Source organism: Lonchura striata, chromosome 1 (genome assembly GCF_050655825.1).
Source record: "Lonchura striata isolate lonStrDom1 chromosome 1, ASM5065582v1, whole genome shotgun sequence".
NCBI classification, from domain to species: domain Eukaryota; kingdom Metazoa; phylum Chordata; class Aves; order Passeriformes; family Estrildidae; genus Lonchura; species Lonchura striata.
This window is the reverse complement of record NC_140703.1, coordinates 4,196,249-4,216,513: the sequence shown is the minus strand read 5'-3', so window position 1 is coordinate 4,216,513 and position 20,265 is coordinate 4,196,249. Positions and strand designations below refer to the sequence as shown.

The following is a 20,265-nucleotide window of genomic DNA, read 5'->3' as shown; positions in this document are numbered from 1 at the left end:
AGCAACCCACACTTGTTTCCAACTTGTTTTTCACACTGACAGAAGTTCCTGCTGATTTAGTAACTCTGCAGGACAGCCATGCCTTGGACCTGCCTATCTATCATTAAATCCCTCCAACTGGTAAATTTTCATGCAGCATAGTCCCAGTATTCCATTATAGGTCTTGTTTCTAGCTAAGCATAGTGAGTGTTTATTTCTGTTAGATTCAACTCTAGTGAAAAGGTTCCTTGCAAGGATCTGAGAAACTTAACTGTGAGGAAAATTTACAAAATCCTCTGAATTTACACAAAGCTTGTGGAGATCACCTAGGACACTTCAGTCTAATAACTCTGTGATGATTGTGTCTTCTTTGCTTATTAAGCACTTCATATTCACTATATAATAGAGTTTTCACTTTGAGATCTGCAAATAAACTTATTTACATGTTAAACATTTCAGCCTTCCAGGATGACAATCACTGGAAGACTAGGTAGCTATTATTGTGTTTTGACCCACAGATGAGAACATTTCTTCAAGCTGAGAAGGCAGTTGCAAATCACTCGCTTCTTTTTTTTCTCTAGACTCAGGTGAGCAGATTTGCATTATTGTTGCACTCTTGGATATTTTAATTTTCAAACCAATGCACTTGAAAGTTTAAATAACCTTTTTTGTCATAGTGGGAATTGACTTAGATTGTGGGGTGACTTATAATTTAAGTAAAGTTCAAATCACACTGGCAGGCAAGTCTGTTTAAGCGTAACCATCTGTGACAAAAAAATAAAGCTTAGCAGTCACTGCCACCTAAGGTAGCAAGCATGGTACAAAATATCACCTTAATCTGGCCCTCTTTTTTTTTTTTGCCTTGTCTCCAAAGTGTAAAAAGTTGCCACATAAGAATATAGGTCACTTATGCAGGTCTTTTAAGAGGTATCCTTAATCTTTTAACACATCATTTACACAGAATTGCTCCTGAAGTAAATCTTTCTATACCTAACTAGTGGACAAATTCCCACTCCTGCTGGGACCTGATCCAGCTCTCTCAGATATCACCATAGAGACTCTAAGTGTACAAGCTGAAGCAATCCATTATTTAGCAGCAAAGTTGTTAATACAGGTCCTTAATGGAAAGACCTATCATTGGCCCTATCAGTCTGTACCACAGGTACATATGTAAAGTGTTGCTGAGTCTTGGTGTGGGGTCTGAGTAAAAGGGCTCTGCTAAAGCTTTGTGTGAAATGTAGCTCAGCCAAAAGAAGACACTGGAATTTCAAACCCCAGACAAATGGCACAGTGTGGTCCTGGGTTTTCTGGGTGTTCAGCATATGTCAGATATGTTCAGGTCTAACACAGCTTTTACAGAGCTTTGAGTAAGTCTTTAGGAAGACTTGCTTACAGCCCTCTTTGTTGTGATAAATTACAAGTGTTGGCATGCTGTTCCCTGAGTGATGTATGAACAGACTTGATTTTTATCTTGATCTGGTTGTTGGTTTTTTTTATCAGGGTTAAGTTTACTGCTGTTTAGATGCACATTTTCTTGCATCCTTTGTAGCTGTGGAGTCCAGGAATAAATTTTTCAGTGTTTAACCTTGACCTTATTTCTGTCTTTTCAAGTTAATGGTGTTTGGCCAGTGCTCTTTCCCTGCCCGCTGCTGTAATCTGCCTGCTTGCTGTGGGGTGAGGTGCAGATTGTACCTGTCATATACACAGCTGGATTTCATAAATGATTCACACCTATTTTCAAACAAGTGCACTTTTCATAAAACTCCTTGTAGTAGGCATTTTATAAACTCAGCAAGCCCAATGAGTCCAACAATATAAATCAGAAAAGACCAAGGCTCTGAGGGTTTTTTTTTTGTTATGACCTTGCCTGTCCTTAAACCTAGATTTCAGTCACAAAACCTGCCTTTCCAGCTCAAACTTCTGAAACTGGATCACAAACTCATGGCTTTCCTTTTTCTTGTCTCATGTTTTCCCAGTGGATTTACTGTCACAAGTAATTCTTGCTCTGTGCCTTTATTTTTGTATCCCACTGAGCTTGACTAAGAGCTCTTTTAAGGAATTCTTTTGCTTGAGGCATATAAATTCAAATATTTGGATTCTATCTAGCAGTGTTAGCATTTCTGCTACTTCTTTTTCTAATTGTGATAAGTGCTTATTTATAATAACTGCTGAAGAATAATAAAGTCATTGTTCCTGCTAGGCAGTTTTCCAATCAGGGTTGTAAAAAACTTGTACAGTTGCTACCACTTTTTGGATAAATTCAGAACTTATCTAAGTATTTGTATGAATTTTGTAAACATTTAAGCTGAAATAGATATCTAAAGTCAACTGCTGAACCCAGTAGAAACCAGCACACATAAAACTTAAAGATACACTTGGTGGGAGGAGCAATATCAAAGTGTGGGTGACATTTTGGAAAATGCTGAGCACAAACTTATTGGGATTACAAGGTACATTAAGGACTGCTGGCTTGAAGAAAGTGAATGTTCAAGAGTTGTGGTATTAACATAGTGAAATCTTTAGCTCCTGCCCTGAGGAGTTGCTTTTCATTGCTTGAAGTCTCAAGGTGGCTGCCTGTTAAATAGTGTCAAAAAATGAGTCGCTGCAGGTTTCCTGCTTTGAATTGGAAAGCACTCTGGATCAGAAAGGATTGCAGGATTTCAGTTTCTTCAGCATAAAGCAAGATAGCTGATGTCTTCTAGATGACCTCTGAAAGCCACTTGTAATTCTTCAGCAGGCTGGAGCCCTGCTGCGATGCCACCACCACGTTGTGATCTGAGTCTCCTGGAGCAATAATCATCCAGAGCCACCCTCACTGCAGATGCTAGGTAAATATTATAACACTTTTTGAGGGACCAAAAAGTCATTCCTGCCAAAAATAAACTCCAATTCTTCTGTTCTAAATATGTAGAATAATGACAATATTCACTTTTCCCATCATTTTTGGAGTCGTATGGGTTTTTAGCATAGTATTCATTTCATTTGCATGTTCCTTCTTTGTTCAATCACTTTTTATTATTATTATCTTGGTTCTCAGTCATATTTAATGGACTTTTCTGTGATTAGTTCTATTTTAAGTATCTATTGCTCTTTTTTTATGTATCATATTTGATTGTCCCCTTTTTTACTTAATTTTATTATGAAATCAGAATCTCTTCAGATTTTATAATATGCTGCTACATTCTTACATTTGTTACAGATTGAGAAAGAGATATTAGAATGAAATTAGGTCTAATCAACTCCATATATTACCTTCCTCACCCAAGAGTTTAGAGCTTTGTTCAGTTGGTCTTTACCTGCTCCTTTTTTCCTCCAGCAATATGTGCTATTTCAAAATCCTTTTATTTAGAGGGGAGAGGCAGCTGTAAGGCAAAAATTTCAATCCAACTGATTCTTGATTGCCTTTAATTCATAAATTGTTTTTGTAATTGCTCAGTGGTGGAAATGTCACAAAGAGTCACGTTTGTTGTTCATGTCAGCTAAATCCAGTCTGCTCTCCACGTTCTTCAGCTCCTCCACAAAACATGTCAATTCAGAAGAGTCTCTGCTGAATTCTGTCATTTCTGTTCAACAGCCCAAACCCTGAGGTTTGAGTTACAGCCTTTTATATCTCTTTTTCTTCATTCACTGATTCCATAAGAATCAAAGATGAAAAAGGGGTGGCTCATGCTATAAATATCCAATTTTTAACTCTTGTTTTTTCGCATCCATAGACATTGCCATCTTTACACATTCTTGGCTCTTTTAGGACTGGCATCCTTTAAGTTACGTTCCTTCCACTCCTGATGTTCCTGCTGGCTTGGGATCCAAGTCTGCACTTCAGACTGTGTTTGTTAAGAAAATTCCTTCACTCAGACAAGTGGCAAGCAAACACTCTATATGCAGGACCAAGATGCTGACAGTTGTGTCTACCTTTCAAGGAGTCTGACTCCACATTCCCTACCCACTGATGTAAATGTTTTCTTTTTAGCATAACTTAAGTTGTTTAATTACAGCATGAAAACATTAGGCATATGTTCAATTTCCAGTTATTATCAGTGTCATTTCTTGTTTGGTTTATGTGCCACAAAGGTTTTTTTTAAAAAAATATCATTTTGTTTTGACATTCCAGGTTCTGCATATTTTGAGCTGTGCTGTTGCCAGTGCTCTGTGGGTGTTTGGTCTCTGGGAACCCTCTGAACTAAATAAATGCCTCATCACTGACATTTTATATCTGGCATGTTCTTGAACACTTCATTGCTTCAGGTCCAATATTTTGTTCTGCCTACTTTCAGACTCAGAGAGAGTCATTCTAACTATAAGAATCTTTCAGGTAGCATGAAACATTTATGCTGTTTATACTCCTGTTGTGCTATGCTGCCACATTCCTTTGTGCTTTTCTTCTTGTGCTAAACCACTAGTTATTGATTAAGAACTTTTGCTGCAACATCTTTCACTTATTTCTCCCTTGTCAATGTGGTCTCAAGGTGTAGGAAATACTTATGTGATCTCCTGTTGTCTTAAAGGGTTCTGCAGTAACCCAGAACTTCTGGCTCTGAGCCACTCTGTGATTCCATAATGCATAGACAGACAGACAGATAGATTAGATAGATTAGATAGATTAGATAGATAGATAGATAGATAGATAGATAGATAGATAGATAGATATAGATAGATAGATATCTAAAACCAGCATTCATTGAAATTGCATATTTGACTCATGCTTACTGTCCTGAGATTAAAGAGATTAATTTTTTCCTAAAAGCATAGCTACACATATTTTTTTCAAAGTGTTTTTTTTAACCTCCCTGCTATTCCTCCAGCTCAAAGTGAACTTGTCCTTGAATAAACAGAGTATCTGTTGCTTCATCAAAAACACCAGAGTAACAGCATCCTTCTGAAGTGACAAACCTTGACTTCTGTGCTAGTCAATCACTACAAAAGGCAGAAATGAACTCTTTAAAATGCCTGGGAGTTTCAAAAACAAGCTGCTGCTTCAAACAGAGCAAGTTGCTTGACTTCCATGACTTTAGTATGTATCTGATACGACCTGATCCTGAGCAGGAGTACAAGTGCTGATCAGACACCTGTGTCAAATCTGTTCCAGGGTCTACACAGACCCTCAGTTGCTCCAGTTCGTTACACTGGCTAATTATACCCCTTCCAATCATGTCTGATTGCCTCAGTAGGTGGAGCTGTAACACATTTAGAGTTTCCCTAGGCCAGGATATGTCCTTGCTGGTGCACTGAGAAGCACAGCATCCACCTCCCAGCACTGCACCTATTCATCCCTTTTATACAAGCTGGCATTTTGCATCATATTGAAATTGCACATAAAAAGGAAATACAAGTTCTACGTTCATTCTGTTGGCTGGGAAAAGTAATCAGTCTCTGTTTCAAGTATGCAGCCATCAGCTCTTTGATGGCTGTTTTCTGCTGTTCAAAAGAACATAAAACATGTCTAGACTCAATTTTGATATTTTGGGTTTTGGGGAAAAATAATCTCTAGCACAGTACATTTTATTATTTTGCCAGTTGCTGGTTTGAAACAGACTCTTTGGAAGCACTTGAGAATTCATGAAATAATCTCATTAATTTTTTTTCAATGTTAGAATCATATCAAATCCACTGGCAATTGTTAGTTTTCATGTTCTCAAGCAGTTTACTCTTTATATTGCCAATGAAAGCTCTTTAAATAATAGGAAACTATTGTATAAATGGACATATCTGATAAGTTTTGCAAAATTGCTCCTAAACTTCAGTAATAGTGAAAAAAGTAAGAGCCTGGTAATGAGACTAATTCACTCTTCAAATGTTACAGCATCATTTAAACATTGTCGCATCATCTCAAATTATTCTTAATTCTAAAAATCCTTTTCCATTTCAATTTTCTCTGGAAAGCTTTCTGCAAAAGCAATGAGAGTATCTAAATTAATTTTAAAGATCACAAAATTGCTATTTCCTTTTAGAGGAAGAGCTATCTTCTACAGCTCTCCTGTATGCAAAATTATCTTAATGGTATCTTCTTTCATCTTAGTATTCTCCCTTGAGCAGTTTGAGTGCTTTCTAGTTCTCTTTGGTTGCAGCTCAATATTTCAAACAGGCAGCAGAAACATTACAGATTTTGGCTTCTGAGTTCCAAGAGCGTCTCTGATGGGGGCTGGGTGTTCACATCTTCTCTCAGTGCACTGTATAACCCAGCAGCTCCTACTGATGCTTTTGAGGCAGGATGGGAATGAAGAGACTCTGAGTCAGAAGGCGAGAGTGAAACTCTGATTTATTTCAAAATACATTGCTCTTTTATACAGAGCTTCATGCAGACCAACTCTGTTGGTTCTGAAGTGAAAATGTCTCATACCATTAGTGTGCAATGAATGACGTACAGTAGCAAAACCTAACTATATATTTAACTATATATGAACAACAAGAGAGACAAAGAACCTTATTTACATTCTTCTCAACAGTTTCTCAGGCTTCTGCCTGGTTAGAAACTTTCCATTTCTCTCTGACTGAATCTGAGGCCGACATTCCTACCATTTTTCTCTACATTTTATTTTTCTAGGAGTTTCTAAGGTCCATGAGTTTTCCTGCCCCTTTGCTGCCCTGCCCATACACGTCCCCATCCCTCGATGCAGGGCAGGGCTGCTGCAGTGAGTGTCTCCAGCCTTGGCCTTCATCCTTGTCCATCTCTTGGGCACATTGTGCTTCCCAGGGGCAGGAGGAATTTAATGGGGTCAGAGGGATGGAGAAAGGACAATTCATTTGCAGATTTAGTGTCTCTCTTAGCTAGCCTGTGTTGCCTGCTATATGCCCAGCAGCTTGTACATTGACATATCTCTCGATTAAGTTATGCATCCCCTAGAAACCTCTGGTATAAACAAGGACTAGAAGAGAACCAATCTTTCATAAAATATCTGCTTTTTCTTGTTAGCCCTTGTACAAGCTTTTTCGTGATCTCTAACAGCAATTGTACATTCATTTTCAGCTTGAAACGTAGCTGTCCCATTTGGAAAACGTAATTATCGACACTGGTGTTATCCAAGACACTTTATTTGTCTAATCAGCTGAGTTGTCAGGTTGAGTTAGCAAATCCATTTGTATGAATCACGGAGAAGCTTGCAGCCCTGGTGTATCTGTTTATGATATTTATTAGGTACGTGTGCTGGATAGTCTGGATGCAGAAATTACCATTCTTTTGCCACAGTCCTATGCAGTTCGCCATACGCAAATACTTCTGAAAATCCCTGTGAAAATAGTACTGCAGAGATGAGAAAAAACCTGTGGATTTTACATCAGAGCTGGGTGGCAGAACACATTTTGAGGAACTTGCTTAACATTATAGCTAGCAGGTGCTGTGCATTGTAGGGCCATGTGTTATTGCTTTGTGAAAAGGTAAATTGGTCAAAACTGTGGTAATCCATTACACAGGCCTTAATGTATTAAGAAACATTATTTGTGCTTGCAACTGTCTTGAGGGGTCTGTAAAATCCACCCTTTGAAGAAAGGACTATAAAGATTTGCTGTACTCCTTCATAACTTGTATTCCTTCACCTCAATCATCAATAAAAAGGCTGCAGTAAATGAAGTTAAGGGGCAGAAATGTAGCTGAAGATTGATATGCAGTACCAACCTGCTGGCACTGTTTTGTTGCACCGTGTGCACTCTCACATTGTTTTTTGTACGTGCTTGTGGTTTGCAAAGGTGGGCTAATTAACATTAAAACTCAGTAACATTTTCTTGTGAATCTTCACACTTTGTTCATAGATCTCTATACTTCTAGACTGTTTAAGCACAGCATCAACAGTGATAAGTGGTCATATCACTGATTTATGGATATTAAGGATATTTAAGGATATTTCTTTTAGAAATCTCCGTATTTAAGGATAACTTCTTTTAGAGAACAATCTTACTATCTTGCTTATCAAGTGAGACTGTAGTGATTGCTCTTGGAACTGGTAAGTGCAAAAGGAGAGAAAGGTCCAGTGTAAAGAATAAACAGGAAAATGAAAATTTACAACATATAATAGTTTGTTAATGGATAGAGTTCTGTATATTTTCACTTAAAAAAAATAAAAGCAAACTTTTCACTTTGATCAACTGATTTCTCCATGGCAATGGACCTGAATTTTAATAGCAGCAATGAACACAGCTTTTGCTGTGGAAGCACATTTATTTCCCTTCTTTTTCCCATCACTTTTCTCAGCCTTAAAAAAAGAATAAAAAGAGAAAAAAATAAAACCCAACAAGGCAAAACCATAACAAAACCCAAAACTACCTTTCTTTGATATATGTATATCTATATATACATATGCACATATGTATGAATTACAAATAAAAAACATGTTATTACTTCATAATTATAGTAAAGAATTGAATTCCAGGTTCCTTAGAAGAAAGAATTAGAAAGCAATAATTCTCAAGGAACCAAAAACTATTGTAGTTAATCCCCCTCTGTCTGCAAGTCATGAAATCCCATCTCTGGGAGGCAGCAACCTTTTAATCTATACATACCCAAGTTTGCCATCCCATTCCCTGCACTTCCCCCTTGCTTTTGTAAAAAATATTCAGCACTCAGCATGCTGCTAAGGAATACTTTGAATTTACTGAAAAAGTGTTTTCTGATTGCTGCAGGTTGCATTATTTGCTACTCCTCCTGCATCTCTAGGTCTGCAAATGAACTGCACTTTCTCACTCACACTGGGGTTATTGTGAGATATCCTGAAACGTGACAGGGGGAACACACTGCTCAGAAACCTCTGGCTAACTGGTGTTGGGGTTGTGCATGTGGCTGGGGCTGGGCTGGGGTGGCAATGTCCCTCTGCCATTGTCATGGTTTGACACTGGCACACTGCCAGCACCCCATGAAAATGCAACCTCTCAATTGAATGCTGTGAAATGAGATCAAAAACAGAGCAGAGCAGGCCCAAGCTTAATAACAAAGGAAAAAAACTTTATTAAATTACTACTACTATACTACTATAAAAGAAAAAGAAAAGAAAGAAAAGCACACACAAAACTCAAAGTGAAAACCTTCCTCCTCCCCCCCGCTCCCCAATGCCAACAAACCACAGTGAGACACAACTTGGACCCCCAATAAGATTCCCACCCTTCAGATAATCAATACTCAGTCCATCGAGGGAGACAGGAGTCTCTCCTGTGCCACAGACCCCCCAAGAAAACACAGCTCCACATCCTGAGCTTCCATGTCACACATGGCACCTCCTGGAGAAAAAGTTCTCCATGGTGACCCTTCTCCTTTCCATGCACAGTGCTCTCACCACCAATGCATGGATGGACAGACTGCTTTTAGGATTTTTCCTTTCAAGGATGCCCTGCCAAGATGGGAAAAAATAATAGTTCAGTTTTTCAGTTTTTGGAACCACAGTCCCCCCCCATTTTCTTCCTCCCCTGAGGCCAGGGGTCCAAGAACAGAGATCTTCTCTTCTTCTTCTCTGATGACAGAAGGCACCACCACAAACCTCCCTAGCTTTTCTCTGTTCCCTCCATTTCTGTCTTTTCCCAGCTGCTGAAGCAGGTCTCTTGGCTCATTGGCATCCTCCTAGAATACAGTCTCTCTTGGAGGAGAAAATCAGTTCAGTCTGTGGCTAACAAGAAAAAGTCCAGCCAAAGCCACACAGCACCAGGCACCCTCAAGGAGCAGGAGCCTCCAGGCAGTTCAGCCCACGCTCCTGGTGGCTGTGCATGGAGGTGAACAAGCACTCAGCATCTCACAGATGCGAAACTAATGACTTTTAAATCTAATATGGCCAAGTGTTCATGCCAGTTATCAAAAGCATGTTCCCATTTCCTGTAAAGATGTGCTTTATGATACTCACAGCGACACTTTAACTGACTGCATGGTGCAGGCTGTGGCTGTAAAAGAAGCTGAGTGCCAATTAAAGCTTTGGGAAGCAGCTCTTTTGCACAAACCCAGTGAGGCACTGTAGCATACATAATATCACTTATACACATCCTGAATTGCTGCCTTTCACTTCTAATACACTGCAGCAACACCTGGCTTATAGGACCCAGGACATTCCCATGGAAAATCAACGAGGATAGGCTTTTGGAAAAACATTCTGTTTATTTTTAATCTAATTGTTCCAAACCATATCAAGAACAAGCTGAAGGAAAGGTTCTTGGCATTATCCCTCTGGTAGACTTAAATGATAGAGAAGATCAACAGAGTAGTTCACTGTTAATTACATAATTACTGTTACCAAGCTAGAAGTATTTAGTAGCTTTGGGATCAAATTCTGTCAATCCTCCAAGGCAAGATCTTAACTACTGAATTTTTTATACTTCCTTATGTTTAAATCAATTGTCTTCTTTATGGGAGACAACAAATAAATGGTTTTTCCCCATTTACTTCTTTCCACAGTCTCCTGTCTCTATATGTACACAGACTAAAATTCTCTCTGTAGTTTCTCTAGGGATAATAATAGCAAGGGTTTTTTTCCTCTGCAAATATATACAACTTCGGTGAATTAATAAAAATTTGGAAAAGGAGGACCAGCAGTAGATGCAGGTAAGTAAAAAAATTGCTAACCATGGAACTACATTACTTTCTAAATTATTTTTTCACAGTATTCACACTTTTCAGTATTTAGGAGTCCACCATTTCTATTTGTGTTTTACAGTTTATTTTATATTTATTTGCCAAAGCCTTTTGTTTTATTTTTTCAATATTTTTCTTGTCTTTTCATCTCACAGGACTGTTTTTGATTTTTATTTTTTTTTTGTGGAGAGAAAATTCCTTCAAGAGGCCAACATCAATGTATCCTGCTGTTGCTTTCAGCTCCATCTCCTCCTGAAAAGTGTGAGCAAAGGCTTGGCAGCCTTTTAAACTTATTTTGATTCTGTTTCCAGCTTACAAACACTCAGAAGAAGCACCAAATCAGCTTTCTGGATAAGGGGTAGCTTTGCAATCAACATGAGATCCAGATTGTATTCTCTTTTTCAGGAGAACGTAATTCGCTCTGTTTTACTTGATGCAAAATTAGATTTATTTTCCTCCTTCTTCCCCTGAAAAAAATAGCCTGCTCAGCTGTACTAGTATCTGTACAGGAATGCATAGAAAGAATGTGTCAAGAACTTGAAGAGAAACAAGGACAGAATGTAAAATATGAAAAGATTGGTTCCTCCATCTAAAGGACAGAGAAAAAATGTTCTTGGATAATTGTAATGCATAAAGATAGCAGTGTCTAACATTCTGGTTCCCTTTGTTAAAAGCGTGGGGGAAATTTTTCTCCTGTACCCTGGGGGATTAATTTAAAACTGTGTCAAAGTGGGTTCTGCAGTCCCCAGGTGCAGCTAAGCCACTCAGGACAGCAAGTAAGCACCAGGCAAGGTTTACAAAGCTGGGGGTTTCAAGAGGAATATTCTGCTGTTAAATTCCAGCTGCTATATTCCTGTACTGGTTTCTGTGTGGAGCCTGTACTTGCTTCTCTGCAACCTTCTTTTTTCCTGTTAAAAAAATTATTTTTATGATTATGACCTTGGCACAAGTATTACTAATATTAGGAATATTTTTATTCTTTTAGTGTATTCTTTTGGAAAGCATGAAGGAAATGGAGATCCTGGATTGTCTTTCTTGGCCAGGTCATCTTCAGAGTAGATCTTGGATATCCTTGGGAATACCACATGAGGACACCATTATTCTGTAAGTACACTGAGCCTTTTTATCTCCAGAGCTGTGACTTTGTTCTCTGGAAGAGCAACTAAAATCTAAAGCTATCTCAGTTATCTCTTAAAAACTCTACTTATCTTCCCTTTCAGCCAAGTGCTTTGATTTTTCATCAAGATTGAAATAGGAATTCTTTGGTTGTTCATATTGTCTGTATCAGTTACCAGTATTCAGAAGCCTCTGACTTTTCTTGCTATCAGAAAGGGTAGATTAGTAATTTTTTTTCTTGCATTTGCTATCATTTGCTCTCACACATTGACAGCTATTCAATGTCAATGAACAAATTCTTTCCAAACACAGCTTGGCAATTGCCATAAAACAGGAAGTATGTAAAGCATTTTTTAAAAAATATTAGAAGTAACAGCCTGTTCACTTTTCACAATCTAGAAAATTATGTAAGTCAAAGAAGTGCTATCAAATATTTGGCATAAATGTAGAAAACTGAATTTAGGGTGGATATTTAAATTGTAACAACATCTGTGGGAACAGAATTCATGAAACATTACAACCCAAAAATAAATTCCAGTCTGAGCAAGGTTTATATTTGGGAGTTTTTAAATCATAAGACCTTGCTTAAAAACTTACATGTGCTTTCCCAGGGAACAGCAATTTTTAGTTTGTGACAAGATATTTACCAACATTTGTAATATCTGAAATTTGGGATACCTAAAATTATGACAGGATAAAATAATTTGTAGGAAAGCTAAAAAAGAATTAACTGGTTCTTGCTTTCTTCCAAGTCATCCTGCCTACAAAGTTGTTACTCCTGATTATGCTGTTTCAAGTTCAAGATAAAAGCAGAGGAAATGTCTTTGTTACTTCCTCAGGCTCCAAAATCTCTTCCTTTCTCTCATCTGCTATACATTTTCATGTTTTTGTTTTATTCACTGTTCCAAATGCTTTGGGTTCCAGGTGGTTTTCTTTGGGTTTGGAGCTCCTGTAAGAGTTATGGTGGGTGAGTGTGGGAATCCAGAGCATCCCTCTGGCTGCTCTGGCAGGTCTGGGACCCTGGCAGGGGTCAGGAACCCCCCTGGACAGAGCCCCCAGAGACACTGTCTGTGATCTCTGTCCATGGAAAAGAGTTTTCAGTCTTACAGGATGAATTACAAGCTCAGAGTGTTTGATATAAGTAAAAATTACGTGTGGCACGGGTGCAAAAGTAAAATTTTAGGATTCTAGATGAGGGGTCCAAAGGGGACAAGATGGAGGAAATTGGGTGTGCCTTGTCCTTTTTCTCCTTCTTCATGCCCTCCATGTCTCACTGTGGTGTTGGCATTTTTCTGTTGGTTCAGGCTGGGGACACACTGTCCAACGTAGGTGACAGATATTGGCACGTTATTGTAAATGCAGCCCAGGGAGTTTCTGGTATTTAATGTTTGTCACATCCCACTGAGGGCAGAGCCCCACACGCTGCCCTGCAGGACAGAGCTGGGCAGGGCAGCAGAACATGTGAGAGATAAACAGAATAAACAACCTGGAAACCAGCACAGACCAATTATGGCTTCTGCTTTGGCAGGGGGGCTGACAGACAGAGACTTTCTACAATCTTGGGATCATCAAAACCTCAGATTCTGACAAGGGTGTGCCTTTGGATGTACTGTGAGCAACTCAACAGAGTTTTACAGGGAATGAAGCCCCTGGGAGTCATCCTCACAATGTATTCAGGTGGAACTCTGGGAGGGCACAGCCACAAACAAGTCTGACCACCTGGCCCAGAGAAGCAGGGTTTTTTGGGTTCTTGTTTTTCATGTTGTTTGTTTTTTCTCTCTGGGTGTCACTGTTAAACTATTAAATACACTTGGTAAAGTAGAAGGGAAGCACAGGGAGAGGGCATAAGTCAAAAATTATACCCATGGCAATTTCTAGATTATTTTTGCTTGCTGAGCATAAATAGTAAACAGATAACTGATGTACTTGCTGTGCAGCTGTCACCTTGTCGGGGAATATATGTAGGAACAAAGACCAGTAAATGCCCTGACACCTCTTAAGAGGCACATTTGGTGTAGAAGGATATTAGCAATTCAAAAGCTAAACTGGGATCTGAAAAAGGTCATTGTCTGGTCAGCCAGTTTATTTTTGACCTAAGCAGTCTTTAATTTAAGAAGCAGAAGGACTGGGATAAGCAAGTATAAACCTAAATGGGCAGCTGGATGCCAGGTGATGTTGAAGCTGAGTCACCCTAAAGGGCAGCCCACTTGTACCTTCAATCAAGAGAGGAGAGAGGTAAAGACAAGAATGAGAGAAAGCACACCCTCCCTGTCCATATGATGCTTTGGTTTGGCCATTTCTGTAACAATAGGAAAGAATGAAAGAAAAGAAAGGCAAATAGAGAAAGATGTAAATTTTAAATAAAATCTGCCTATGTATGCTTGCAAATTAGCTGAAACCCTTGGTTTGTCCAAGTAAATGCCATGTTTTAAAGGTGGTAATCTGGTTTTTGTAGTATTTCTTAATTCCAGTGTGTATTACAAATTTATGCAGTATTAATAAATCCCGAGCTTTCTCATAACAACTCAGAAATGAAAATAATGAACAATCTTACTACAGCTTTCTTATAAATAAAACATGCTATTATGTTTTGTTTAGGGTCTTAAATCCTCAGCTCTATGCTGGTGGCTGGAATAATCATGTTCTGGTTTTAAGGTTGTGATTTTTTTTTTCACTATAAGCATAAGTTTGTCACTCTTAAAAAGGAACTTTGTTCTGTTTCAGATAATATTTTTCTTATAGTTTGGGCCTCTTTCATCACCCAGCTCTGTTTTTTGCCAAGTCTATTTTCCTTATCCTTCATTACTATCAAGAGTGTCCTTTTGGGGAGGAGCTTTTGGCTGCCTCAGAAGAATTGCTGAATTTTCTATTTCAGCTTAGGTTTCCCTTATGGACCTCCTGCTTCCACCTTGGGCACAGAGCTGTTGTTGCAATACTTAAAAGCAGTATCTAATAGATCAGCTGTGACAGAACTCCCCAAAACCTCTCTAAAAAGTTTTTACCCAGTTCCCTCCTGAAATATCACTGAAGTGGTTGTTTCACAGATTTGTGTGGCTATAAAAGCTCTCAACTGCTATTATTACACAAGTCTCTAAAAATATATTGATAGGCTTAAGTCTCCCTATTTCTGATTCCACCCACTAAACACAGCCTCAGTCTGTTTCTCTGGCTGACTACCTTTTTCCTCTTGTCCACTTTCATCTGTTTGACTCTGGAGGAAAAAAAAAAAAAAAAGAAAAAAAAAAAATCATTACCATGGCCTCAATAGTAGCTGAGAAAAAAACAGGGTGAAGGAATGAAATAATTCCAGTGCTGCAGTGTATAAATCACAAAAGCTGAAGTGGGATACCTGTTTAGCTCATCCCAGTGCATCAGAAGCCATCTGGTGACTTCCCCACAGCTCTGACCTGTGTCTGGGGTCTCAGGGATGGTGATGTGGAGTGGAGGAGAAGGTGCTAATCATCTTTTGAGGCTGCCAGTGCCTCTGGGTGCAGCATTATGGCTTGTTTGCTTGTTGCTTATGAGATTTAGAAAACTAGTGATAGTTGCTGAGTCGCGTGGATCACCTCAAAAGCAATTTGGCTTTGGTAAAGCATAAAATTAAGCAAAGTTCCCTCTTCAAAAGAGGTACAGAGGCCCATAGCTAACCTGGCCAGATGTGCAGCACCCAAGGATGTTTTAAGAGGAGAGGGGCTGGACTGGGGCAATGAACTATCAGTTCACTGTCACGAGGAGCAGGGGTGGTAATTGCAGGGGAAGCAGTCACACAGGCTGTGCTGTCATTAACTTTTCCTGCCTGTCTTTGCCCCATCGTGCTGCACAGCAAAGCTGTGGACTTTTTGTGCAGAACACAAACTGACAGAACTCTCTGGACCCCCAGATAACTGGGCAGTCAAGTCTATTCCCCTGGGACCAGGGCAAAATTTTCAGCAGCTCTCAATGAACTTCAAACCTGGAGTAAGAAAAGAAATTATACCATGTACCATTATAATATACTATATATGGTATATTATACCATTATAATATACCATATATGGTATATTATACCATTATATCTGTGTATGCCAGGTGCACTTATCAATTCTTCCTGTACTGTCTGCTCCACATGCTTCACCAAAACAAAATTCTCATTCTTCTGAGACACATTCTGTTGGAGACAATGAAAGGATGAGAAATATTTTCTGGGAAATTAGTCAGCTCTGTATTTGTTGACAGTAAATCTTCCATTGTTTCCTGTGATCTTGAAATTCTCAACAAGTTCTTTTCCAAACCTAAATGTCTAGGTTTAGAAATATTTTGGAGTTAAAATATGCAGGTTTTAAGCCCTAAAATTAAATATGCAGAGCATTTACATAATTTAGGACTCTATTATTATTAATTGCTTTGATACAGACATGCCTATTAAATTGATGAGAACTCCTCATTATTTTTTAGTGCCTCAGTAAAGTTTTCCCAGAATTTAAATGCATCTGCATGCAGAAACCTTGCCTGGTCTGCCTCTGTTTTTCATCACAGGAGACTGGAATATATTTAGCTTCAAGAAAAAATATTTAGTTAAAATGTAGTTGCAAAGCTCCCATGGCACTGGAGATTTTTTTAGGGAATGTATTTTACAAATTGGTGCTAAAGTATCTTCTTTTGCTTACATCTGTGTCTTGGGGTTTGGGCAGGTAGGAATGGCTTTCACTCTGAAAAGAAATAACAACACATCTCTGGAGAGTGCTCTGCTATCTGTACATCTCCACTTCTGTTTTGCACTAGGCACTTTAAGCACGTCTCCAAATTATAGATATGCAGGAGTTCACAACTTACCTGGTGGAGTTTAATGATTGAGAGATGCTTCTTGTGTATTTAAGGATTTTCAGAGGACTTAGCAGAAATGAGATAATCAATCTTGCTGCAACCCTTATGTCAGGTATGTAGTTAATTGAAAAAAAGACAACTGATTCTTCTGTGGCCTCTGGAAGAAAGCCCTTGAAGGGCAGCATAAAGTCACACATGCTGTGTCCTGGCAGCTGCTTGCTTCAGTTAGCATCTTGTCCAGGTGTGCTTCTTGATATGGATAAAATTTGCTTCCCATATGTACATTCTTCAGCCATAAACTCTGAAAACCTCTCCAACATGTTGCTCATGCACAGGATAACTGGCTGGTTTTTGAGATTGTTTGGGGTAGGTTTCGAGCTGGTTTTTGGTTTGTTTGAGGTTTTTTTAAATGCAAATAGGGTAGCTTCATTCTGGAACATGCTTAGTTTGTAAGTGACAAATGGTCTGGGAAAGCCCCAGGGGCAACTCAATATTAATGAGACCAGGCAGCAGAAGTCCCCATTGTTACTCAGTGTGGTGAGCCAATGTAATTGGAACTATATAAAGTGAAATAGAGTTAGAATTTCTCAAGGTAATACCCCTAAAAAGTCATAAAAATAAAACATCTTGCTTCTGCTCTTACCAGCACCTCAGGAATACATTGCACTTCTCTCATTTGATTCTTTCCACATATATTTTATTTCTTAATGTCCTCTTCCTTCATTTTTCATCTCAGCCTAAAAATTGTGTTAATATTTTGTAAAGGTTGATATGCTGATTTCAGTTTTAGTCAGTTTTTGTTTGGTCACTTCTGAAGACACACAAGAGACTGCAGCAGTTCAGAGCATCGCAGTATACCAGGACTCATTCCTTCAAGAAGAACAGAGGCAAAATTTTTAATATAAATCTAACATTAATCATCATTCTAAACTCTTCTTGTGAGTATTATCTTACAGAATTGTGCTCCCTTAAAAGTTGTCTCTCTCTTCCTAGCATACCAGAGACATGCAAGGCAGGACTCTTTGTGGCAAGCACATTTCTCTCCCTGTGAGGGTTTTTCATAGAGGTGCACAGAGAGAAATGAAAGAGAAAACAATTTCTATTTTTGCTCCTTGTTTTTCCCATGTGGAATGTGTTTGGAGAATTGTTTACCTGCAGTGAGTGCTTGGTTGGATTCTGGTGAGGATTGTTTGAGCCTGATGGCCAATCCAACCCACCTGGGGCTGGGCTCTCAGAGAGGGTCACAAGTTGTTAGAGAAAGTAGTTTGTAGTTTGAGTATCCTCCTTTTATATAGCATATTAATGTATTTTAGCATAGTTATAATAAAGAAATCATTCAGCCCTCTGAATTGAGTCAGACATGGTCATTTCTTCCCATTGGGTTCACCTGCATTTACAATAACTCTCCATATCAGCAATACACTGTGAGCAGAGGTCTTGCCAGTTTAGTTCAGGTTTAATTTTCAACCTTTTTTCTCACAGCTTCCAGCCATCCCATGGAAATGTTTATTTTACAGATGGCCAGCTTGACCTACTGACTTTAGAATAGGAAGTTACTCCTATGTCTCAGTTTATCATAACACGGTTAAACAAGTGCAGCACAAGTCATTCCGAAGAACCGAGACAGATGTTCCAAGTCAAAAGTTTAATAAGAGTTGTCTTCAAGGAGAACCTCCTGTAACAAGGTGGGTATTCTTTCCCCTCAATGTCTTTGAAATACGACATTTTCTTGTTTAGGTTGTCTGTTTCCATGAAGGAGACTACTGTAATAACACTAAGAGTGAAGAATGTGACATTTAAATTGCATTTACAGTTAAAAAGGAAAAAGAAACAGATGGTGTATGAATGTCTCTATATTATATATGTTCCTCTGTTCAGTGTAGAGTCAAAACTATAAAATTATTTTTTTCGTCCCTGAGATACATTTATTTTCATACACCAAACACTGAAAAATTGTTGCAGAAGAGCTGAATGCACTTAATGCTCAGCCTATGTCAGTGGCAGAAAAGTCTCCACTGTGATACAGAAAATCTATTGATAAATATTAAATGAACAGGACTCACCAAAATTTGCCTTAGATCAGAACCTCACACTGCTCAACGTCAAGGTAGCATGCAAAGTACTCATTTTCAGATTCAGAAAGACACAATGACTTGAATAATAAATTACAGATCCTAAAATTTAATTTTCCCAGGGCACTTGAATTCAAATGCAATTGATCACCTTCTGGAGCAAAACCAGTACAACAGGAAGTTAAGCTGGAGCTGAAGCATCGAGCTGCTGCTTCCACAGCAGCAGCACAATCCTTTGTGCACTCCTGTGACTTCTTTGACACTGAGAGTGTTGGAATTCGGTGGAGTGGGAAAGAAAGCCAGCAGTGTGAATTGCAACGTGACAGCAGATTTACTGGTTAGTCATTTCTCAAATTTCTGTAAGATGTTGCACTGATAATTAGAAAAATATTGATTTCTCTCACATAGAAAGCAACATTTAGAAAATATTCTCCTCCCTTTATTACTGTTTAAGTCACACAAAAAGATTGTATACAACAACAGATTATCTCCGTTTTGACCAAGTAGGAACCAGAAGAGTGTAAGCATTTAAACTACTGCTAGGATAGCAATGACCTTTAAAAAATTCTACCAGGAAAAACAAATCACATGGTTGAGCAGTTTTGATTTTAAATCTGGATGGGTGAAGGAAGGAAATTATTATTATTTTGAATAACACATACTAATTATGCAAAATCCTAGCACAGAATGGCCTCTGTAAGCAAAATCATACCTACATATCATTAACCTCACATTTTTATTAAGGGCAAAAGAAGAAGCACATTATGTGTAATACCAAGAATTTAATTTAAACCCAAATGGAAATTTTACTGTCTAATTAAATAGTGTTTATTATCCCACTGAAGTCATCATTGAAAAAAATAAGTACTTTAAAAGAAAAAATACAATACAATAGACCTGTGATATTCATGCTTCTTAGTATCTGTTACTTCTCCTGAAATCTGTTACTTCCTCAGAAATAAGAGTGGATCATGCAGCTCAAACCTTTAGCCATGAAGAATATGATCTTTTTGATTTCTCCTGTCTCACCTTGAGATCCTCTTGGGTAATACTTCTGTGTTTGCTAACGTGTCATGCACCTTGCTTGCTCTTTACTGAGTAGTTCATGGTGCAGCTGAATTTCCTAGAATTCCTAGAATTCATGGGCTATTTCACATAAGCTGCATGCTTGTTCTCTGTTTTCTTTGTACCTCTGCAGGTACAAAGGTGCTGCTCAGCTGTCAGTCTGCATTTCTCCAGCTGACCTTTGGTGAGTTGTGGATAGTGCAAAGGCTCCTGTGTGAGTCTGACCCATCCCTTACCATCCCATGAACTTCTCTAGACCATCTCCTATGGACCCACTTTCCAAGGTGCTATCATACCATGTGTTTTACAGAGAATATCTGCATAAAACTATTGTACCATACAAAGATAAGCAAAAATAAAGCAAATTAAGCATAACCACATGGTCATTCGAAAAATTTCTGTTACAGTTAAGCTGGGAAATTGCAAGCAGCTCAAGAGAAGCTTAGACAAAGGAAACTTGGGGAGCTGCTGTCCTGAGGCCTTGCAAGCTCAATACTGCTGCTAGCATGGCAATATACTGTGTACTGGGCACCAGGGCTACACTGCACCAGCTACAAAATTATATACGTTGTCTTCATTAGTATTGTGATTCCTGTTGGGGACATCACTCTTGGAAACCTTTTGGAACTACTTCAGTTAGTTTTTTATGTGTCGTGTCATTTCTATGGCACCATATTTTCTCTCCTTGAAGGA

At 38.6% G+C, this 20,265-nt stretch overlaps 1 long non-coding RNA gene across 2 annotated transcripts in view; it reads left to right on the top strand.

The window, feature by feature from the left end:
- The window catches only part of LOC110477026 (uncharacterized), a 44,090-nt gene extending 24,143 nt beyond the window's left edge, over window positions 1-19,947 (top strand). The window contains exons 2-4 of one of the 2 annotated variants that reach the window (XR_004148891.3): window positions 11,502-11,620; window positions 17,918-18,120; window positions 18,630-19,947. This is a non-coding gene — a long non-coding RNA (uncharacterized LOC110477026). The remainder of the gene's footprint in view (window positions 1-11,501; window positions 11,621-17,917; window positions 18,121-18,629) is intronic. The other variant, XR_004148893.3, reaches the window with a different exon arrangement.
- Window positions 19,948-20,265: the final 318 nt, after the last annotated feature.